This window comes from Argopecten irradians, chromosome 11 (assembly GCF_041381155.1).
Source record: "Argopecten irradians isolate NY chromosome 11, Ai_NY, whole genome shotgun sequence".
NCBI classification, from domain to species: Eukaryota; Metazoa; Mollusca; class Bivalvia; order Pectinida; family Pectinidae; genus Argopecten; species Argopecten irradians.
Window position 1 is genome coordinate 36,675,538 of NC_091144.1, and position 7,275 is coordinate 36,682,812.

The 7,275-nt window shown below is 34.9% G+C and overlaps 1 protein-coding gene across 1 annotated transcript in view; it reads right to left on the minus strand.

Moving 5' to 3' along the window:
* The window catches only part of LOC138335443 (tripartite motif-containing protein 3-like), a 134,063-nt gene that overhangs the window by 34,960 nt on the left and 91,828 nt on the right, over nt 1–7,275 (minus strand). The gene's annotated exons all lie outside the window — the stretch shown is intronic.

Consider the following 7,275-nt stretch of genomic DNA (forward strand, 5'->3'; position numbering starts at 1 on the left):
TATAATGCAATCTGAACATAGTGGGATCGCGAATACTGTTTATAAGAAACAATGTTAAATTTAGGAGTTTAAGTGCATCTCCACAAATCTGCATGTCAAGTTTTGTACCAAATACAGGAATTGAACGTTTTTTTCTTCGTTTCATATTAGTGTTCCTAAAAGTAAAAAAAAAAAACAAACAAACAAACATAAACAAACACTACATATATATCCATAGCACTCGACATATGTGCAACTAAAGCAATTGTTCCATTCGATGTTTAGATACTCAAATTATATTTGCACACTATAGACTAATCGACATTTAGCGTGATTAGCAAACAGTAAGGAGAATATACGTTACGTTAACAGACCAGTAAACCTAAAGCGAAGCAATTATTACTAAAACTTACAAAAATCATTAAAACGTCATAATAATAACGGTATGTGATAAATGCCAAACCACCCATTTGTGTTGATCTGACGAGACGGATAGCACTTGTTTGTTGCGCGGATGGAAAATATCACTCGTGTGCTACGCACACTCGTGATATTTCCTCTGTACAACAAACTCATGCGATCTGACTCGTCAGATCAACACTTAAAACATAGTTGTGATGTCATCTATTGTTGTTTCCGTACTTTAACTCCAGGATTATGGGACCATTGCCTGTAATTGTCCTATAGGTTTCCTTTTACTGTCTTATATGTGACTCTAATATAAGACAGTCACCGGGCATAATCCCATAATAATGTTTACACACAACACACAACCTGCAGGAATATTTCATTATTTTTTTTATTCTAAACTATGAAAAAAAACCCACACAATGAACATGAAATTTTTAATGATTAATCTCTATTAATGCAGAATTAAATAATTCAAAAGATGTTTTTGCATATAGTCGGGGGGGGGGGGGGGGGTACAGATCATGTGTTCTTTTTATGAATTCACCATTTAACACTTATCTACAGCATTAACTCCAATTTCCGCTTTCTCAAACCTTGTTGTTTTTGTACACCACTTTCGATTTAAATTTCCAAATTATCTACACTAGTTTTACACTTATTTTGATATTGTTTCAATAGACACAATACATGTAATGTTAGAATAATAAATTATCTATACATACCATCTTTCTACCAAGCCTTACCATAAACTGATATAGGCATTGCGCCTATTGTCTTACTCTGTTGACAATACTTTGTAAATATTCATATTTGTATTGTTACTAAAATATTTCTGAAATGAAATGCTTACATATACAATTCCATTCAACATGCTCGTCCTTTTTCTTTCTCTCAAAAACATGTATTTAATCGATTTTCTATAAATATTACATTGAGCTTTATATCACCTTTCACGTATTTAAATTATGTTGGCTAACTTTGCACAAAATACCATTAAGAAGATGATACAACTAACAGTGCTTCTAAAAAGCTTTGGTTTTGTCTTGAAAACAAAAGAACATATTACATTATCATATTCTCCCTGAAATATGAAGGCTTTTTTGTTTGTTTGATTAATTAAAGTCCTATTAACAGCTATGGTCATGTAAGAACGGCCCCATGTATGCGGTGTGTTGCGTTTATGTTGTGCGAGGTGCGTGTTTTGGGAGACTGCGGTATATTCGTGTTGAGTCTACTTGTATAGTATGATCTTATATAATGGAACTGTTGCCCTTTTTATAGTGCTATACCACTGAAGCATGCCGCCGAAGACACCAAACAACACACCCCATCCGGTCACATTATACTGACAACGGGTGAACAAGTCGTCCCACTCCCTGTATCCGGAGAGCTAAGCGGGAGCAGAAACTACCACTTTTATAGACTTTGGTGTGTCTCGGCCAGGGCACAGAACCCAGAGCCTTCCTCACAGGGGCGAACGCTCAACTCAAGGCCAAAAGTGAGGCGGTGCCAAGGGAGGCATTAGGAAAGATAAAGTCAGTTAGGAAGAAGACAAAAGATAATATCCTAATTTTAGTCGCCTTTTGCGATCATGCAATAGGGGCAGCAGGTACAATTCTAACGCCCTACCTGCAGTGCCAAAAAGCAAACTAGTTACAGAAGCACTAACTCTCCTATTCCAATCGGTTTTCCTAATGTTTCTGCTTAGAAATTTGCCAACAATATTATATACCATTTACTCCACATTTTCCTATCATGTCCAAAATCCTGGTGGGATCCTTAAACTTCTGAATGACTTAAACTCTAGTAAAGCTGCTGGTCCTCAAGAGATCAAACTAAGGATCCACAAACACTTGCTCCAATACTCTCAATTACTTTCCAATAGCCTCTTCTATCTGGCTCTGTTCTAATCGACTGGAGGTTAGTGAAGTCGTTCCAATGTATATATAAAGTGCTGAAGCACAGGGAAATACACATTCCTGTCGAGTGCCGAATCAAACCCGGGTCTCCAGTGTTAACAAATATGGCTCTACTGACTGAGCCAAAGATGCATGTTCCGTCACCTGAGTGACATAGTGCAAGACAAGTGATATAAGATATCAATCGTTATCGCGATTATCTCCGACTAATCAACAATTCCTAACTTTAAGAATCTTACGAAAACTTAACTAAAAAATCTCCATAGGAAAGCAATACAGAGGTTAAATATAAAGTTCCTTAACATATTTTTCCTTGACTTTTATAATGCTTTCCTATTCAGAATATAAATTTATTACCTTTACTAATAATATCATATTTGCAAACAATCTACAAAATTTGACTTGGCCTTGACCTCCGACCTTGTAGCTTTACGGTCTCAAAAGATAATAATTCATAATAGGAAACACATTCCAAGCTAATGTGGTTTTAAAACATTTATTTCACAGCTGAAGACATTTACATATAACACAATACAAAATACGGACATTATTGTTTTCTTCCACTTCTAAATACATGTATATCACTAAAACAAGTACTTCAAGTAACAAAATCCTGATTTTTTTTCGATCTTTGATGGTATATTACAGAGTTATCTGTCCTTGCAGGTTGGTATTGATTGTGTCGTCATTCTTTCGAGAGGAAAATTTACATTGATTTTTCTGAACATATGACGTGCTCGAAAACACATAATGTCACAATCGGCAAGGTTAGATAACTCTATATCGATCATATGCAAGTACAAAATTGATGCCCTGTTAGTTCCTTATCTCTTAATAATGCATTAATCTGATGAAAATGGAAAATACCACTAACCTTGACCAAAGTTTCAATACAATTCAGAATATATACAAAAAAAAATCTCTGAAATCATCAGAAATCTGTTATTTTGTCTATAACCTTGTCTCTGTTATAAAGTTTTAATAAAATCACTATACCAGTCGTATGTGTTGATAAGTCCTCTTAAGTTCACTAAACCGATCTATGTGATACCTTTATAGTGCTCTATATGGACTAAAAAACTATTTTATATATCTAGGAAAGTCAAGTAGCCAACTTTGTTTGCGTTTAAGTTTTCTAAGAGTAAGAAGTATGTATTACTAATTGACGGTTCACCAGCTGTCAATCAAAACGCTGCGTTAACGTCCGTGACTTTGTATTTTGCATTCTACGAAATATGTTCCAATATTAAATAGGTATACACGGGCATTTGTTAGTACGAAGTGTGGCTACATGACGTCTGGCGATCTGTCAATTACAGACCACACTGCCTTAACTTGTTCATGGTGTTTAGGCTTTCATGTAGATGCTACTTTTTATTATAACATCCTTAAGAACTTGTTATGTGAGTTGAGGCCCCGATTTCTTGAAACAACCTAATTAAAGTTTGCATTTTAATTTGTAGAAATTGAGGCCAAGCCAAATGAGTTAAAACAAATTATATTTATATATAAGTACATACCTACATAAGGAAGATGAAAGTCTTAAAGGTTTCAATATGCATATATTACTGTAACTTCTTCATTTCCATTTAAGGTATATTTTTGCGTTATTTTGCAATAAAGCTCGTACGTGAATTCAAATGCTTAACAATAAATTGTAAAAACGGATATAACCGTTAAACTATTGAACAATTGTCAATAAAAGCCTTTAGTCACTAAAAAACATCAGTCTAATTCCAACCATAAATAATTATGTTTCAATGTTTTATGTCGGCCCTTTTAACTTTGAAACATCGATATTTTACTGTATTTTAATTTCTGATAAATATTCTGTGTACCATTAGCGATATGCGTGTGTCACTTTCTCTCTCGGTCTCGCCACCATTCCCGGATAGCTTCCCACGGCTTCTGAGTTTGTCTTCTCCACAATGGTATCTACATCCTGTGTCTAGTAATGATATCAATGGTAACCAAATTTAATATAAATTGTATATACGTTTTGTTCACCTAAAATATTACCAGGTATATATTGTCTGTGCCCCTTATTGTCCATAACATACATAATTTTTAAACCTAGTATTAGAAAATAAAGCTGTTGCTTTTGAAATGTTAAATACAAATATCCTTTGTTCAATTATTAGGATGTTTTTCTAGTTTTGCACTCTAGTTGCTATTTCATATTCTGAAATGTTCATAAATAATAAAGTTAATTTGAAAAGTTTGTTAACTATTTGTGGTGTGCAGTGTTCAAATCTTGTTAAGTTTATAATTGACTATATATCATAATGGGTAGTATATCTACCTGTGTGCAGTCTTACAACAAATAAGACCAGTGTACATGTTTTTTATTCGTTCTTGTATAACTTGTATAAACTTAACATGTCCATTCGCCCGTGACCGCTCTGAACATCAGTCATATTGAATAACATAAATATCTTATAATTACCCATGTTGTTATACGAGATAATTATACAGGTGACACAATAGTCAATTCAATTCTGTATTTTTTTAAACCTTACGCTTCATCAGAAGAGGTGCATGATTATATATAGTGCAAAACATAATTTACAATATCAAAGATTTTTAACACACAAGCACACATACAAACACACCCAACACGTATACGACCGCTACGCTAGTGTAGAGGAAGTTTCTACGTTTGTTTCCTAAATTAGATAATTCTTCAGTTTTTCTTGTTTCCAGATGTTGAATGAATTTGGCAATGTTAGAATTATTATATTTTTGATAAAGCGGTTTCTAATATCAGAAAAATAATAACATTAAATTATCAAATGGTACTCGTCTTCAGGATATTCATTATCACAAGATATACATTTTCAATTGTGTCTGTTTTTATTTCTTAATCTATCTACCAGTTTCTACATTTAAGCTTATGACGATAATCTTCAGTTTCTGAATTTCTTGTAGAGGGATAATGTTTGTAAATACTGCTTCAAACACAATTCACCACGAATATATGTGTATAAAAGAAAACTTAGGTTACGAATATTATAATTCTAAGACGATATTGTTGAAAATTATGTATCAATCATGTTTTAATTATATTCAGTGTGGTAGTACGTTTCATGGTCAATGTCAGTATGAATGGAGTGACTGTATATAGGGGCCCGGTGAGTGTACAGTTGTACATTATCACACTGACATTATCAATGTAAATAGTATGAATGGAGTGACTGTATATAGGGGCCCGGTGAGTGTACAGTTGTACATTATCACACTAACATTACCAATGTAAATAGTATGAATGGAGTGACTGTATATAGGGGCCCGGTGAGTGTACAGTTGTACATTATCACACTGACATTACCAATGTAAATAGTATGAATGGAGTGACTGTATATAGGGGCCCGGTGAGTGTACAGTTGTACATTATCACACTGACATTACCAATGTAAATAGTATGAATGGAGTGACTGTATATAGGGGCCCGGTGAGTGTACAGTTGTACATTATCACACTAACATTACCAATGTAAATAGTATGAATGGAGTGACTGTATATAGGGGCACGGTGAGTGTACAGTTGTACATTATCACACTGACATTACCAATGTAAATAGTATGAATGGAGTGACTGTATATAGGGGCCCGGTGAGTGTACAGTTGTACATTATCATACAGACATTACCAATGTAAATAGTATGAATGGAGTGACTGTATATAGGGGTCCGGTGAGTGTACAGTTGTACATTATCACACTGACATTACCAATGTAAATAGTATGAATGGAGTGACTGTATATAGGGGCCCGGTGAGTGTACAGTTGTACATTATCACACTGACATTACCAATGTAAATAGTATGAATGGAGTGACTGTATATAGGGCCCGGTGAGTGTACAGTTGTACATTATCACACTGACATTACCAATGTAAATAGTATGAATGGAGTGACTGTATATAGGGGCCCGGTGAGTGTACAGTTGTACATTATCACACTAACATTACCAATGTAAATAGTATGAATGGAGTGACTGTATATAGGGGCCCGGTGAGTGTACAGTTGTACATTATCACACTAACATTACCAATGTAAATAGTATGAATGGAGTGACTGTATATAGGGGCCCGGTGAGTGTACAGTTGTACATTATCACACTAACATTACCAATGTAAATAGTATGAATGGAGTGACTGTATATAGGGGCCCGGTGAGTGTACAGTTGTACATTATCACACTAACATTACCAATGTAAATAGTATGAATGGAGTGACTGTATATAGGGGCCCGGTGAGTGTACAGCTGTACATTATCACACTAACATTACCTATGTAAATAGTATGAATGGAGTGACTGTATATAGGGGTCCGTTGAGTGTACAGTTGTACATTATCACACTGACATTACCAATGTAAATAGTATGAATGGAGTGACTGTATATAGGGGCCCGGTGAGTGTACAGCTGTACATTATCACACTGACATTACCAATGTAAATAGTATGAATGGAGTGACTGTATATAGGGGCCGGTGAGTGTACAGCTGTACATTATCACACTGACATTACCAATGTAAATAGTATGAATGGAGTGACTGTATATAGGGACCCGGTGAGTGTACAGCTGTACATTATCACACTGACATTACCAATGTAAATAGTATGAATGGAGTGACTGTATATAGGGGCCCGGTGAGTGTACAGTTGTACATTATCACACTAACATTACCAATGTAAATAGTATGAATGGAGTGACTGTATATAGGGGCCCGGTGAGTGTACAGTTGTACATTATCACACTGACATTACTCGTGTAAATAGTATAAATGGAGTGACTGTATATAGGGGCCCGGTGAGTGTACAGCTGTACATTATCACACTTACATTAGCAATGTAAATATTATGAATGGAGTGACTGTATATAGGGGTCCGGTGAGTGTACAGTTGTATATTAGCACAATTACATTACCAATGTAAATAGTATGAATGGAGTGACTGTATATAGGGGC